The sequence below is a fragment of the Jaculus jaculus genome, chromosome Y (genome assembly GCF_020740685.1).
Source record: "Jaculus jaculus isolate mJacJac1 chromosome Y, mJacJac1.mat.Y.cur, whole genome shotgun sequence".
Classification (NCBI taxonomy): domain Eukaryota; kingdom Metazoa; phylum Chordata; class Mammalia; order Rodentia; family Dipodidae; genus Jaculus; species Jaculus jaculus.
In genome coordinates, this window is record NC_059126.1 from 3,024,255 (window position 1) to 3,042,293 (window position 18,039).

Consider the following 18,039-nt stretch of genomic DNA (forward strand, 5'->3'; position numbering starts at 1 on the left):
CTCACAACTGGTTTTAGCATACTGGTACAATAGGGACTCATCAATGCCTCAGAAGCCTATAGGGGTTGGAGGAGGGGAAGATCTGAATTCTTGACAAGGTGGTCTGAGCTGAGCTATTGTTGGTACAAGTGAGATTTCAGAGACAAGCCTCATAGGTGTAGTGATGCAAATGACATAGAGAAACTCATTCGGGGTGTTGCCTTAACCATACCTTTTCCCGGCTGTATGACAGTGCATTTCCGAACCTGTCAGGAGGCAGACATAGCACACAGCTCCTTGACCTCACACGCCTGGCATCAGGCACCAACAACTGTAGTGGTTGATAGTGCTCTGTCTGCGTAAGTTCTCCAAGAGTCTGGAGAGGGAGGGGTGGCCCAGGGGTCAAGACATAGTCTCCAGGGAGAGAGTGCTACAATGGAGACTGGTTGGTTGAGTTTAAGCACCAGGCTTTGTGCCATGGACCTGCACAGATCTCTTAACTTTCTCTAATGGTCCCTATTGCTCCCATTTAGTACGTGTGTGTGTGTGTGTGTGTGTGTGTGTGTGTATACAAACATATATATGTAGAAATTGTCAGTTGAAAGTTTTCTAAACATTCTCTAAGAAAGAAAAGCTACATCCCCTTTCACAACTCTGTTTTTGCTTGTGTCACCAACTGTGCTGGAGGGATAGCTTAGTGGTTAATGCATTTGCCTGCAAAGTCAAAGGGCCCAGGTTAGAGTCCCCAAGACCCTCATTAGCAAGATGCACAAGTTGGTGCAAGTGTCTGCAGTTTGTTTGCCCTGGCACACTCATTCTCTCTATTTGCCTCTTTCTGTCTCTGTCATTTTCAAATAAATAAATAAAAATGAAAAAACAAACAAACAAACAAAAAAACTTAAAAGGAATGTCACCATTGACAGTCAATGTATGAGTGCACCAACATCCAGTTTGTCAAGCCAGTGAATTTATTGAGATCATGTTACTTACAAAGCACACATGAGGGATTACTGATGGGATCTTGTGTGGTCCCAAAACCATTTTATCACGACAAAGCCCCACCCCTTCATGAATGGTGTCCTCATGAATGCTAAATCAGGGTTACCTACTCTCATTTAACCATTTCCTCACTGTATATGCTAACACCCCCAAAACTCACATACAGCTGGGAGGGGGCAGGAGGAAGCAGTGGTTGGAATCTTATGAGTCTTGTGACTCTTCCTCCCTCCATTCAGTAGCCAGTGTCAGTAGTATCACTGCTATTACCAGATACCTGGCTGTCACTGTAGTTCTGTGCCAATGTTTCATGGATACTGGACCTAGGCAACCCCTACTCCAAGATAGGTACCATGTTATATGCCCAGAAGAAAAAAAAAATGCCATATATTGGCCAGCTGACACAGTGACAATCCCTAAAAGGACAACTTCAGAGAGTTCAATACCTTCTCTAAGGACAATTATCCCTCTCCCGGGTGTATGCAGAAGGACTATGTCAGCACAGAGATACATGCTGGAGCTTATCCCTCTCTCTGGTGTATACAGAAGCACTACATAAGCACACCACAAAGATACATACTGGCATTTGGGTCTATCCCTCTCCTGGGTGTATACAGAAGGATTAGGTCAGTACATGACAGAGATACATGCTGGAGCTTAGGTCTATATAGAAAGACTATGTCAGGAAACCATAGAGATCCATGCTGGAGTTTGGGTCTATCCCTCTCCTGGATATACACAGATGGACTATGTCAGCACACCACAGAGATACATGCTGGAGCTTGGGTCTATCCCAGACATTTTTTAATTGTTAAAGGTTAATATACAAATTCAGAGTGCTAAAATTGTTAAGTTTTATGACTACTTGTAGTATTAAATTTTTTCTCCTACTTAAGAACACCAAAGAGGCCTGGCGGGCAGTGCTGAGAGTGCGGCGCTCATCTCGGCTCACTCTCGGAAGTCAGCGGGTGACCGTGGTGGTGGCTGCGGGTCCCAGTGGAGGAAATACGTGAAAAATGGCTCTGCATCCATTCCTTGAAAATTTGAAGGTAGATAAAGTGATTCAGGCTCAAAGTGATTCAGGCTCAAAATGCCTTCTCTGCCAACTCAGCAATTCTGACAGAAGGTTCTGTTCCCATCACTCTAGGTGGAAATCTCTATCTTAAACTGTATCCAGAGCTCTCCCAATATATGGGACTGAGTTTAAATGATGAACAAATACATGAAAATTCGGCCATGGTCTCTGGAGCACCAGGTCAGGGGTTGGTAGCAAGACCTTCCAGTGTGAACTATATAGCGTCACCTGTACCAGGTAATGATGTCGGAATTCGTAGGACGGAAATTAAGCAAGGGATTCATGAAGTCATTTTGTGTAAAGATCAAGATGGAAAAATTGGACTGAGGTTAAGTCCATTGATAATGGTGTATTTGTTCAGCTAGTCCAGGTGAATTCTCCAGCCTCAGTGGTTGGTCTGAGGTTTGGTGACCAAGCGCTTCAGATCAATGGTGACAACTGTGCAGGCTGGAGCTCTGATAAAACACGCAGGTGCTCAAGTAGGCTTCTGGAGAGAACAAGATTATCTTGAAGGAACAAAGGTAAAATTTAAAGTTTTCTGGTAGCGAAGCCCAAAGTTTACCACCTCGTACTGTGTCACTCAGGCATATTGTAAATTGAAGGGACCAAACTCACACCATGATGGGCTTGAGTAAGGTATCACTCTAACTAGGCCTAAGTTTCAGTTTCCCAGAAAGTAAGGCAGGACTTCTGGAAAGAACCTGCCCTGACATGTGGCTGGGAAGATAGCCGCCCAGAGGCTGAGTCAGTTCCTGGAAATGCCCAGCATGTCCCTTTCATGCCTTCTGCCCCAATCAATCAGAGATGCACAACTGTAACTGCTGCCTGCGTAGCCAATCATTTAATAAATTACCTAACTCATCTGAAATTCCCCTAGACCTAGCCTGCCAAAACCTCAGGACCAATCAAAAATATGCAGGTACAGTTACTTTTCAAATTAGCCAATGACTAAGCCAGCCCAAATTCCTCTAGCTGTGCTTAAAAGATCCTGGGAGCTCCTCTCAAGGTCGCCATTTTTCATGAATGGTTGACCCCCACATGCTGGCTGATTCTGCAGAATAAATGCTCTTTGGTTTTACATACTATTTGAGGCTGGGGTCTTTCTTCAGTGATTCTAGGACCCTTACATAAAGAATTTACTATGGGCCAAGGAAATGATTCCAGAAGGAAGACCTGAAAAATGCAAACAAATGAAGTAAGAAAGTAATTGTTTATGTTTGAGGATGGGTATAAAAACCATGCCAGTTCATTTATGGGAGGAAAACAGGATTAAAATTTGAAATAGTGAAAAATAAAAATTGGAGAAGGGCTTACCTGGTTAAAAAGAGCCTAAAGTGATTGCATTATGTAAGAGGAAAATAAAGGTATTTATTAATCTCTGTTTTATGTAACAATAGCAAAATAATGCCTTGAGAATTACAGGATGTATTATTTCAAATAAGTTGTGGGTGGCAATGATATAGGAAAAAGAAAAAAAAAAACCAAAATATATACACAAATGAAAAGAATCTTCTGTAATAAATCTTTGACATTTCAGCTCCCTTTTTTTGTTAGTCCCCCCATCCCCCCAGGTAAGGTCTTGGTCTAGCCCAAGCTGGCCAAGAATTCACTATGTAGCCTTGTGCTGGCCTTGAACTCTTGGTGATCCTCCACATACCTCTGCCTCCTGAGTACTGGGATGTAAGGCATGCATCACCAAGCCCAACTTAGCTCTGCTTGCTTCCTTCCTTCCTTCCTTCCTTCCTTCCTTCCTTCCTTCCTTCCTTCCTTCCTTCCTTCCTTCCTTTCTTTTTGTAAGCCATGCTTGTTCATGGTAAATAGTGGTTTAGAATTGTTTAATGTGTGTATTTTATGTAGAATTAAACCCTGGTCCTCATACAAGGTAGGCAAGTACTCTCCCAGTAAGCTGTGGTCTCTAGCTTTTCAGTAGCCTCCATACCTTGTAGCTAGAATTATGGGTCTATGCCACTAGGCCCAAATTCATGGGAGCTTATTTTACACCTCCTAAATTGTCCCTTCTTTCTCTTTTGATGTCATCATTTCCCCCTCCTATTATACAGGTGTTCTGTAGGTAGATCAGCAACTAAGAGGTCATGAATACCATGGCCACTTTGTGCTTGACACAATACATTTCATTATATTACAACGTGACAGCATTAAAAAACACTCCTCCTTTTCCTTTGGACTTTACATTCTTTCTGCCACCTCTTCCACAATGATCTCTGACTGAGCCTTGAGTCCCATTAGTTGTCAATAAGGTACATGTACAAAAAGTCTATTGAATTAGACAAGTACTAACAAAACTTTAAAACAGTCTACTGAAAATAAATATAAAAGCTGGAGAAATGGCTTAGTAGTTAAGGTGCTTGCCTGCTAAGCATAAGAACTTGGAAATGATGGCCCATTACCTATGTAAATTAGATATACATGATCTGGAGTTTGTTTGCAGTTTCTAGAGAACCTAGTGTACCCATTCTCATTCATCCATCTTCTCTCCCTGTAAATAACTAAAAAATTAAAACAAAAAAATAAGAGATGAAGGTTTAGCAGCTGAGACATTTGTTCAAAGGACATAGGTTTGAGTCCCAGGAACCCACCTAAACCAGATATACAAGGTGGTGAATGAATATGGATTTTGCAATGGCTGGAGCCCTGTTATACTCCTTATTGAAAAGAATACTTCCATTGTAAGTTAGTATTTGTATAAGTTATTTATTCAGCCATCTCCAGAGATGCCAACACCCAGACGTCCTCAGCTTCCACCAGCCAAGGCTATGTTACACCTGAAGGCAAAATCATTCCTAACACTGTTTCTGCTAGTGGAATTGATGTTAGGGTATTGTTTTCATATTTCATTTACATTTTAAAATATTTAATGAAGTGCTGAAGAGATGGCTTAACAGTCAGATGGAGAGATGGCTTAGTAGTTAACGGGCTTGTCTGAAAAACCTAATGACCCAGGTTTGATTGCCAGAACTCATGTAAGCCAGATGCACCAGGCTGCACATGCATCTGGAGTTTGTTTGCAGTGTCTGGAGGCCCTTGTGCACCACCTATTCTTTATTAAAAAATAAAAGCATTATATAAGTGTATCTCACTGTTATATAGATAAGTATTACTTTAAGAAAACATGCACATATATTGAGCTCTATTAAAATGTGTGCTGAAAGCTGAAGTGATGGCTTAATGTTTGAAACCTGTGAAGCCTAAGAATGGACAGACTGCAACAACTTCTGAGACTCCAAATTCAGACATCTGGAGAGAGGCCAGCACCCAGACGTACTCAGCTGCCACAAGCCAAGACTGTTTTACCTGAAGGCAAAATCATGCCAAACATGGTTTCTGTTGGCAGAATTGATGTTAGGGTATTGTATTCATATTTCATTTACATTTTAAATTATGTTGTGGAGGGCTGGAGAGATGGCTTAGGCGCTAAGGCGCTTGCTTGTCTGCAAACCTTAAGGACACAGGTTCAATTCCCTAGCACCCATGTAAGCCAGATACACAGGTGGTGCATGCAGTGTTGTGACATTCTCTCCCTCCCTCCCTCCCCCCCCTCATATTTTCTCTCTCCAGTAAATAAATAAAATACTAAAAATGTGTTGTGCAGCCAGGAACAGTGGTATACATTTGTACTAGCCACTTGGAAAAAGTTTGTGACTAATGGTATTTGAGCTTTGCTGACAATCTAAGGGTTTTTTAATTTTTTAAAAAATTTCATAAACATTTATACCCCGGTATGGCAGCACACACCTTTAATACCTGCATTCAGGAGGCAGAGTTAGAGAGATCACCATGAGTTCATGGCCACCCTGAATCTATATCGTGAATTCCAGGTCAGCCTAGGATAAAGTGAGACCCTAACCTACCTTAAAATCATATAGATTTATAATGGATTCTGTGTTTAAAACCAATAGAACTAAAAATACCCTTAAGTAACTGCCATAGGTAGTTTGAAGCTGACTTAGGGAAAATAATTTTCTTTTTTTTTTAATTTTTATTAGCATTTTCCATGATTATAAAAAAATCCCATAGTAATTCTCTCCCTTCCCCACCCCTACCGACTTTCCCCTTTGAAATTCCATTCTCCATAATATTACTTCCCCATCACAATCATTGTACTTACATATAAACAACATCAACCTATTAAGTACCCTCCTCCCTTCCTTTCTCTTCCATTTATGTCTCCTTTTTAACTTACTGGCCTCTGCTACTAAGTATTTTCATTCTCACGCAGAAGCCCAATCATCTGTAGCTAGGACCCACATACGAGAGAGAACATGTGGCGCTTGGCTTTCTGGGCCTTGGTTACCTCACTTAGTATAATCTTTTCCTGGTCCATCCATTTTTCTGCAAATTTCATAACTTCGTTTTTCTTTACCGCTGAGTAGAACTCCATTGTATAAATGTGCCACATGGGAAGATAATTTTCATAATATCAATTCTATCTTTACAGTAGACTTAAAAATATTAACTAATTTCATTCTGTTGATGGAAGAAACTGAAATCAGGGGCATTTTGACAGATTTGGCTCAGTAAAGGTAGTGAAGATAATCAATGATAGCTATGGTTTGGCCAAATGGTGAGTTAGTAAAACATGCTCACTATATATTCTTAAAATCCTGAACTAGGGCTGGAGAGATGGCTTAGCGGTTAAGCATTTGCCTGCGAAGCCTAAGGACCCTGGTTCGAGGGTCGGTTCCCCAGGTCCCACGTTAGCCAGATGCACAAGGGGGCTCAAGTGTCTGGAGTTCGTTTGCAGAGGCTGGAAGCCCTGGCGCACCCATTCTCGCTCCCTCTATCTGTCTTTCTCTCTGTGTCTGTCGCTCTCAAATAAATAAAAATTTTAAAAAATATTTAAAAAAAATCCTAAACTACAGGATCAGAGAGCATACTGGTACTCAAACTGGCATTTGAATCCTTGGTATGAAATGTATTGCTTTGTTAATGTATTTTGTGGATAAAAATTTGTCAACTTTTGGGCTGGTGAAATGGCTTAGTGGTTTAATAGCCTAAGGTATTTGCCTGCAAAGCCTAAGGACCCTGGTTCAATTCCCCAGTACCCACATAAGCCACATGCACAAGGGGGTGCATGCATCTGGAGTTCATTAGCAGTAGCTAAAGACCATGATGCACCTATTGTCTCTCTCAGATAAATAAATAAATTATTTACAAAAAAAGCTGTTAACTTTTATTTAATTTTTTAAATTTGTATTTTAATATATCCTACCTTTATTTTGATGCAAAAAGTAGATTATTAAAAATTGTTTTTTCCTGCATTATTTGTAACTTAAATTTTAGCTGTCTTGCTTTTGAAATAAGTTAGATTCAGCTTCATGAATTAGGTATTCTTGTTAATGACTGAGTCACTCATGTTACCTTAGTCTTAGCACTATGCAGTGACATCTAGAGATCTGTTAATGTAGATCTGAAATATTTATCACAGCATATTCATCCTTTATTGTCTCTCCATTATTTCATAGACTGCTACATTCTGTAAACCATGTGCTATGTGGTGGTGGTTTTATATTTCATTTGTTTGTTTTTATAGCTATGGATTTGTGTCACTTATAACTACATGGATGTGCAGGAGATAGTAGAAGTAAGTAATAGTCTTGTGGAGAACTCATCTTATGTACTTGATGCAATGTTTATAGACTTGCATCCCAAATATGCACAGTCTTGCATAAAATACAGAGAAAGATACTGTTGCAGTCAGGTTCGCATTGCTAGCCAAAAGCAAAAGCAAAAGCAGCTTGTGGGGGGAAAATATTTTGGTTTACAGGCTCCAGAGAAAGCCCCACGTTGGCAGGGGAAAATGATGGCATGAGCAGAGGGTGGACATCACTCCCTTGCCAACATAAGGTGGATTATAGCAACATGAGACTGTGCCAAACACTGGCAAGGAACACTGGCTATAATAAATATAAAACCTTCCCCCAACAATACACTGCTTCCAGGAGGGGTTAATTCCCAAATCTTAGTCAGCTGGGAACCTAGCATTCAGAACATTTGTCACAACCTGCTTATTTGGGATTCTCTAGGTTCAAGAGCTACAGACCATTATTAGAGAGAGTACAAATTACACTCAGAACTTCTTGACATTTTGATACAGAGTAAAGTAAAGTAAGTAAAGTAGTTTTTATGATAACACATTTTGGTTTGAGAAAGTTATAGCCTTTTTCTGATACAGGAACTTTACAGAAATTTGCAGCATTTACCCCAGTATTGAAGTAAGACTTAAAATTGTACTTTTGTTATTGTTTTGTTTTTAGTAACAGATGAATTTTCATGGTAAAAGCTGAAACTGAGGGCTGGAGAGATGGCTTAGCAGTTAAGGCATATGCCTGCAAAGCCTAAGTATGCAGGTTCGATTCTCCATGTCCCATGCAAGCCACATGCACATAGTGGCACACGCATCTGGAGTTTGTTTGCAGTGTCTAGAGTCCCTGGCATGTCCATGCTCACTCACTCTGTCTCTTTGTCTGTCTCTAATACGTGAATAAATAAATATAAATCGAAAACAAAAGCTGGAACTGGGGCCTGCAATCAGGAAACAAAATTTATGTGAGTTAAAAAAAAAATGCTGTTATTGAAACTATTTACATTTTCAAAGAACTACAAATGGATTTTCTTCTTTCTACTTTTTTAAAAGGTGCTCATCGTGTGCAGCCATGTCCTTTGATATTTAATCCTCCTCCACCACCATTTCAGAGTGTTGGGAGTAGTCCAAACACTGAAAATAACATGCAGCCTCCAGCCATGTTGAATCATCCTATTATTCAGAATGTTCAGTTAAGAATTGCCTCTACTGTTCATTGGCTGATTGTAGTCATCATACCCTCTGAAATTAAACCCACAATTTATGTACTGAATTGTATGTATTTAAATTATGTTTCTCTTGTAACTGTGTGTGTGTGTGTGTGTGTGTGTGTGTGTGTGTGTGTGTGTGTGTATCTGCAAAAAAAAAAATGAAGTGTGGGTATTTTGGCTCATAGTTTTTTTTTAATTTTTATTTAATTTATTAGTTTTCATTTCAGTGAATACAGGCAGTTTGGTACCATTATTTCGGCTCATCTGTGATCTACCCCCTCCCATTAGACCCTCCTTGTTAATGAAAATGGGTCATGCATTGTGGAGTTAGCCCCCAGTTATTGGTATGATAAATGTCTCTGCAAATCATGACCCAACATGTGACTCTGACATTCTTTCCGCCCCCTCTCCCGCAAAACGTCCCTGTGGCTCATAGTTTTTGAGTGTTTATCATGGTGGTGAAATCATGGCAGCAGGTGGGCTAGGCATCTGGTCACACTGCAGCTACAATTAAGAAACAAAAAAGGATAAATGATGGTGGTTTGTTCACTTTTTATTAAATTCAAAAGCCTTGCCCATGAAATGTTGTCAGCTCCATATAGGGTGAGTGTTCCTAACTCAATAAACCTAATCTAGAAAATCCTTCACAGACATGCCCAGAGATTCATCTTCTTCTAGGTGACCAGATCTTGTAAACTGGAAAACAGTATTAACCATCACAATTCTACCCCTTGTCAATTTAACACTCCACCATACCACTTTTGAGCCACAACCTTCTACCTTTGTTCCATAGGCTCATGGTAAATGCATTCGGGGCTGGAGAAATAGCTCAGCTCAGCAGTTAAGACACTTGCCAGCAAAAGCCCAACAACTCAAGTTCAGTTCCCAAGTACCCACATAAAGCCAGATGCACAAAATGTTGCATGTGTCTAGAATTCATTTGCAACAGCTAGAAAAACTATATATTATAAATTATAAATTGATCATAGTGTACTTGTTAAATTAAGTGTACCTAAAATTAAAGGAAAAATATACCTAGTCTAGAATTTAGACCTCTGTACTATTTAGACATAAAGGAGTATTTTTAACTAGGTAACAACTTTGACTAGAACTGTGTTATTGATCAAAGGGGAAGTTCTATCAATGGCAGATTAAAAACTGCCCCCTTCTAAGACCATCTCTCTAATAGGACTAGAAATGCTTATCTATTACAACACGTGTCAAACCACTATCTTTTAATTTTATTGGATGCCAGATCATAATGAAGAGGGGAGAGGGTTATATATGGAAGTAGCAAGGAAAATAACAACATATGTTAGACACACTTCAACATTGTCTTATCTCCTATCTTTGTAAAAATGTATAGGTATATTTAAATTTTTTTCACTTTTTGTTTAAGATGGCACTGCAGTGGCCTGCTGGAGAAGAAAGAAGTTATTTACACCTCTAGTAAAATGAGTTAAACATACATATATACACTTCCTATTCATAATTTAAAAGTATTTTCTTAGCCAAGTGTGGTAGCATTCACCTTTAACCACAGCACTTGGAGGCTGAGGTACAAGGATTGCTAATAGTTTGAGGACAGCCTGAGACTACATAGTGAATTCTAATTCAGCCTGGTCCAGACTAAGATCACTACCTAAAAAAAATATTTTCTTATTTATTTTGAAACTCTGTGTATGTCTACAAATATTTCAAATTCCTGATGTATGGCTCATTTGGCCTGACTGGCAAAATATAAGGCTTGCAGTGTACACTGCTGAGCATCCTCACTGGTGATTTCTCTCTCCCCCATTGAACTGTATGCAGCATGGCTTTTTCTACCTTTCTGTCACCTGGTCTACATGGAGAAGGTTATCAGCTCAGTTCCAGCAGGATTTTTCAGTGGCCTTGCAGCCCAAGTATGTGGCGTCTTCAGCAATAAGGTCTTACAATCTCTTCCTGGTGGGAAACCAAAGGCCTCAGCTCTGGCCTGTAACGTTTTGGGGGCATCAGGGACCTCCCTGGCCAACAACTCACTGGAAAGCATCCCATCCCTGGCGCTGAAATTTTTCTAGTAACAATCTATGGCTCCTGAGTGTTCCATTGTCCAAAAAAGTAGGTATCCATATAATTTGTTTATATCCTTTTAGACTTTGATTGGCCCACCCTCCCTCCACCTTTCCTTTACTCAGTCTCTTCCCCTGACCTCACTTGGGCTTTTTCACCCCCATTAATCTATTCTTCTACTTACATATATACCATGCCATCCTATTAAGTACCCCCTCCTTTCCTTTCTCTTCCCTCTATAACTCTTTTCTAGCTTACTGGCCCTTGCTACTGAATTTTCTTCCTACTCACACAGAAATCCAATCATCTGTAGCTAGGATCCACATATGAGAGAGAACATGCAACGTTTGGCTTTCTGGGCCAAACTTTTTATTATTTTTTTTTTAAGAGTGCACTACTGAATTTCAGCTATTGAGTTTATAAGTATTTCTCAATTTAACTGAACTTCAACATAACTTACATTTTATTTTTTTGTTCATTTTTTAAATTTATTTTATTTAAGAGTTACGGGGGGGGAGGCATATAGAGAGAATGGGCATGCCAGGGCCTCCAGCCTCTGCAAATGAACTCCAGATGCATGGCCGCTTTGTGCATCTGGCTAACCTGGGTCCTGGGGAATCAAGCCTCAAGCCGGAGCCCTTAGGCTTCACAGGCAAGTGCTTAACTGCTAACCCATCTCTCCAGCCCACATAACTTAAATTTTAGAAACATTTTTCTTTATAAATTTAAATTTACTTATTTATTTATTTTTTTATTTATTTATTTGAGAGTGACAGACACAGAGAGATAGACAGATAGAGGGAGGGAGAGAGAATGGGCGCGCCAGGGCTTCCAGCCTCTGCAAACGAACTCTAGACGCGTGCACCCCCTTGTGCATCTGGCTAACGTGGGACCTGGGGAACCGAGCCTCAAACCGGGGTCCTTAGGCTTCACAGGCAAGCGCTTAACCGCTAAGCCATCTCTCCAGCCCAGAAACATTTTTCTTTAAAAGTTTGATATCAGCCCAACAATTTGAGGAATAAACTACGTAGAAATGTACTTGTGTATGTTGTTAATTTATCATTTAATGAAGTTGACCCAGGAGTTGAAGTTTTGCCAAATGATTGCTTGGTGCATGAAGCTACTCCAGCCTCTGGAAACACCCCACAAAAGGCAGGTACCTAATTTTGCTTATAGATTTTTACCTTTTTAAAAATTTATTTGCTAAGCTTTAATAGTGGCCATTTCAAAAGAAGGCATATTTTCCCAGTCTTAAAATGGATGTCATATACTGTAGAGCTTGAAAAAGTAACACTCAGCAATCAATGTAAAGATAATTAAATTTAGGATGCCCACAAACTTTTAATGTCTTGTACAGACAGTTTCTGATTCAGCTATTCTATCTTTGCTTCCAATTTCATTGCTTTTTGTTATTTCTTAATACATAAGATAATATTGAATTTTGCAAGCCCTATAATATTGAGTTTGGCAAACCCTAAAGTTACTGTGGAATCAATATGATTTGGCAGAATTCTATCATCAGATTTCTGCAAGAAATTTTACCTTTGAGAAAGTAGTGTGGATTATATCTACCTTGTCCTCTACATTTTAAACATTTACTTAATTAAATAATATATAGTGGTATTCTTTCTGTGATGACATTAACTCTCAAGAATGATAGTAATTACTCAAGACTAGACAAAATCCTCTGTTTTAATTATTTTAAAAAATAAGGTGTGATGGTACATACCTGTAATTCCAGCACTTGGAGGCAGGTGGAGACAGTCTGGACACCTTGAGACCCTGTGTCTGTGTGTCTTTCTCTCACACACATATACACATGTAGCCTGCAGTGAAACTATGCCATCAGATTTTTGTTATGAATAGTTTTTTCTTGAAGGATTAAAGTTAATAGTATTTTAAATTAAAATACATGAAAGCAAAATAATAATTTTACTAAATTTAACTTTTTAACCAAACTTTCTCACTGAGGGAGAAAATGTATATACTAAATGATAATGTAATAAGACTTACAGTGTACATACAAGTTCTTTAGAAGTGAGTGTGTATGTTGGACAAACTTTGAAAAAAACCATTAACAATGAATACAAATATTAGTCTTTAGATTAAGTAAGCATTTGTGTTTCAGAAATGTTGAACCAAAGCATAGAGATGCTGGAGTCCTGTCTGTTCAACCCAGTGAACAAAGTAAGAAACTCTCACATTGCTAAGGATAAGTTGAAGGTATAAAACTAATGTGCAGGATAAAACATGTATGTGTGGGCTTTCAAACATCTTTTTTCCCCTGTGGCATACAAATTTTGGGGCTATTTACAGCATTTAATGGGAGAGTTGACAGTTGACTGTAACTCAATGGGAGTGTTGACATTTGGCTGTAACCCAGTAAACCATCGTGTTTTTATGTTTTATGCAATACTGCTCGAGGCTGATCAGAAATTAGTAAAGCATGAAACCTAGCAGAAGCTTATAATACAGAGAGTTTATGAGAGAAGACAGGGTTACAACAATAGTTTGGCCAAATAGTAAAAGAAAATGCTAGAAGGCAGAACCCAATGCATTGATAGTAAGGAAGTACTCAGGATAGTAATACAGTTGAACAATGTAGGGATGACAAAGAGACAAAGTTGAAGTGATTGCAAAGAAAAGACCAGAAAGAAATGGAAGTTTACTTAGCATTGGTAAGGTACAGTTTGATCTTGTGCTACCTACCTTGGATTGGTCCCATTTCTTTCTTTTTTTTTTTTCCTTTATTTTTGTTTTGTTTTTCAAGGTAGGGTCTCACTCTAGCCCAGTGTGACCTGGGATTCACTATGTAGTCTTAGGGTGGCCTTGAACTCATGGTGATCCTCCTACCTCTACCTCTGAGTGCTGGGATTAAAGGGGTGTGTCACCATGCCCAGCTTCCCATTTCATACTAGGACTCGTGTCACTTGCATTTTTGCAGAGATTGGTTATGGAGGTAGCATATTGCACATGATAAATACTTGTTTTGCCACTGAGCAGTCCCCTCATCCTTAAGACTTCTATTTGTGTCAGTGTAAGATGAGGGTGCACACAATCAAAGACTTGGGAACAATCAGTTGGTCAGTCCATTGGGTGAAAATATTGTTTCTTCAAGGAAGAGCTCTTACAGTAGCATGTTAACATAGGTAGGCAATTTGGATACCATGCATATTACCCACTTAAAAATATTTACTCCAATAATTTTCAGTATATTCACAGAGTCATGCTACCCTAACCACTATTAAGTTTAGAATATTTCACTCACCTCAGAAACAACCTCCCTATCGATTAACAGTCCATCCATTTTCTCACAAATACTATAGCCTTAGACAGCCAAAAATTTATGTATGTAAAGTATTTTATTTTTCCACACATCTCATGTAAGTTATAGAGTGTTTAGGCTTTTGGTGCCTGGTCTCTTTCACTTAACATAGTATTTTCAAGGTTTACCAGTATATCATTTCTTTTTACTTACAACCATGCCATATGTTGCTTATTTACATATTCGTTCATAGACATTTGGACTGTTTCTATGTTGTGGTTATTATGACTAAAGGAATATTCATGTTCAAAGTTATTGTGTGTACATATAGTTTTATTAGAATGAAACTAGAGAAGCATTTGGTAATTGTGTTTAACCTTTTGAGGAACTGCAAAGATTTATCCAAAATGACCACATCATTTTACATTGAGAAACTAGTTTTTTTTTTAATTTAATTTAGTAGTTTTCAGTAAATACAGGCAGTTTTGTACCATTGTTTAGGCTGATCTGTGATCTACCCTCTCCCATTGGACCCTCCTTGTTGATGTAAATTTGTCGCGCATTGTGGAGATAGCCCCCAGTTTTTGGTATGATAAATGTCTCTGCAAATCATGACCCAACATGTGACTCTGACATTCTTTCTATCCACTCTTCCGCAAAATTTCCCTGAGCCATGTTGGGTTCATTTTTGGTCTGCTTCAGTGCTGAGGTGTTGGGCGCCTCTGAGGCTCTGGCTCTCTTATTTGGTAGGAGTTGATTTTTCTCTGCGTTGGTCTCCTTCTCCTTTGTGCTGGTATCCAGTTCACAGGAAAACATCACCCTTGCTTGTTTCGCCAATTGTCCTTAGTTTCAGTTGGGCCCCTTTTGAGGTATGTTGGGGCAGCTCTCTCCATAGGATCTGCATCTATCTGAAAAAGATAAGCAGATTCTCCAACGGAGAGTAAGTTAGCACCCGGAAAATTGAGATATCACTTTCTTGTTTGATAGACAGTTTGATAGGTAGCTTGATATTGTAGGGTGGGCTTGTGTTTGGGTATGGTTCTGACTTGTTTCCCAGCTCCAGCTATGGGTCTAGTACCACTGAGTAGATCAGTTAGCCAAATCAAGAGTAGTTGGTTCCCCACCATAGCTGTGTACCACTATTGCACTTGTGTGGGCATCACATCAGGTTATTTGTTGCTAATTAGGTTAAACAATGTGTTGCTTTGGCTGATCTTGGTCATTTCCCCCAGTTGCCTATGTAGTGCCTTCTGGCACTAGACACATTGACTGTCTGGGGACTGACTCTCTCCTGGCTTCCAGCCATGACGATCCATTTTATCTGTCAGCTGCCTATGGAGTCTTCAGCAATAGGGTCTTACCACAGGCCTTTGGTGGGTCATCAAGTACTCTGATAGAAGTCTGTCATTGTTTTGGGAAACTTTGTAGGTTTCTCTGATCAAAAGTTCATTATGGATGGTAGCCCCAAGCTGGAAGTGGGGGTTACAGGTCAGTGTCCACTAATAAATTGAGGAAAAAGATAACTAATATACAACAGTTAGAGAGGAGAGAGATAGAGGGGAGAGGGGGAGAGGGAGGGAGGGAAGATGTAGAAGGTATAGGTTAGTCTTGATCCTACCCTCTCCAGTGTCCTGTGGTTCAGGTGTTTCCTGTAAAGGTCTAGAGAAGGTTCAGCCATTTGGTCTGTCTTTTAGGAAGTAAAACTTTATGGTACCATTGCCATTTGTATACAGATTACAGTTTTCCACCCTTTGATTCCCTCCCCGTCCTCCCATCCATCCTATTGTCGAGTCCATGAGGTGCTTGCTGGGTAAGTAAGGTATCTTGGGTAGATTCAGGTTAGGTGTTGTAGATGAGTGAGACTATGTGTCTATTTTTTTTCTGTGATTGGGTAAGTTCGCTGAGAATGATCTGTTCCAGGTTCAACCATTTTTTCTCAAATTTCTTTATGTCGTTTTTCTTACTGCTGTATAGAATTCCATTGTGTAGATATACCACATCTTTGTTATCCATTCTTCTGATGATGGACATCTGGGTTGATTCCAGCTTTTAGCTATTACGAATTGAGGCGCTACAAACATGGTTGAGCAAATCTCTCTGGCCTTTGGTTTGAAGGTTTTAGCGTACATGCCCAGTAAAGGAATAACTGGGTCTGTTGGTATGTCTATAGTCAGCTTTTTCAGGAGTCTCCATATTGCTTTCCAAAGTGGTTGTACCACCCTGCATTCCCACCAACAGTGAGTGAGTGTCCCTGCTTCTCCACATCCTCGCCAGCATTTATTTTCATTTGACTTTTTGATGTTGGCTATCCTTACTGGGGTAAGGTGGGATCTCATAGTTGTTTCAATTTGCATTTCTCTGATGATTAGGGATGATGAACATTTTCTTAAGTGTGTGTTTACCATTTGTGTCTCTTCCTCTGTGAATTGCCTGTTCAACTTATCACCCCATTTTGTGAGTGGGGTATTTGTCTTCTTATTGTTTAGTATTTTGCATTCTTTGTAAATTCCAGAGATAAGGCCTCTATCAGTTGGATAACCTGCAAATATTTTCTCCCATTCTGTGGGTATTCTATTGGCTCTGCTTATTATATGCTTGTCTGTAAAGAACCTCTTCAACTTCATATGATCCCAATGGTTGAGTGACTGTTTAAGAACTTGAGCCACTGGGGTTTTGTTCAGGAAGTCTTTTTCCATTCCTATATCATGGAAAGTACTCCCTAAATTTTCTTCCAGTACTTTTCGAGTTTCTGGTCTTATGTTGAGGTCTTTGATCCATTTGGATTTGAGTGTAGTGCATGGTGAAATGTGTGGATCAAGTTTTAGTTTCCTGCATATGGTTATCCAGTTTGTCCAGCACCATTTGTTGAAGATGCTTTTTTCTTTCCAGTCTATATTATTTGGGCCTTTGTCGAATATCAAGTAGCTATAGTTGCTTGACCCATAATCCAGGTTCTCAAGTCTATTCCATTGGTCTATACTCCTGTTTTTATGCCAGTACCATGCTGTTTTTATTACTATGCCTTTGTAATATAGCTTTACATCAGGTATGGTAATGCCACCAGAGGTATTTCTTTTGCTGAGGATATGTTTGGATATGTGAGGCCTTCTGCCTTTCCATATGAAATTTGAGATCATTTTTTCTATCTCTGTGAAGAACACTGTAGGGATTTTAATTGGAATTGCATTAAATCTATATATTGCCTTTGGTAGGATTGTCATCTTCACAATGTTAATTCTGCCTATCCAGGAGCATGGGAGGTCTTTCCATCATTTCAAGTCCTCCTCAATTTCTTTTTTGAGAGTTTTTATATTTTAGTTGTATAGATCTTTTACTTCTTGGTTAATGTTATTCCAAGGGTTTTTTTGTTTTGTTTTGTTTTGTTATTTGCTATTGAAAATGGGACTATGTCCTTCATTTCTTAATCTGTGTCTTTGTCATTTGCATACAGAAATGCTACAGATTTTTGTGCATTGATTTTGTGTCCTGCTACTTTGCTATAGAAGTTAATCACCTTCAGGAGTTTTGGGATGGAGTTTCTCGGGTCTCTTACATATACAATCATGTCATCAGCGAATAGCGCTAACTTAACTTCTTCCTTTCCAAATTATATCCCTTTTATTTCCTTCTCCTGCCTTATTGCTTGGGCTAGGCCTCCAGAACTATATTGAAAAGCAGAGGTGAGAGTGGTCATCCCTGTCTTGTTCCTGATCTCAATGGGAATTCCTCCAGTCTCTCTCCATTAAGTATTATTTGGTCCTTCAGATCTTTGTATATTGCCTATATTATATTAAGATACGTACCAACCATGCCGATTCTCTCCAATGTTTTGATCATGAAGTGATGTTGTATCTTGTCA

The 18,039-nt window shown here is 39.3% G+C and overlaps 1 pseudogene; it reads left to right on the plus strand.

Annotated features, from left to right (window-relative positions):
* Positions 1-1,991: 1,991 nt before the first annotated feature.
* Positions 1,992-18,039, plus strand: part of LOC123457049 — a 66,818-nt pseudogene continuing 50,770 nt past the window's right edge.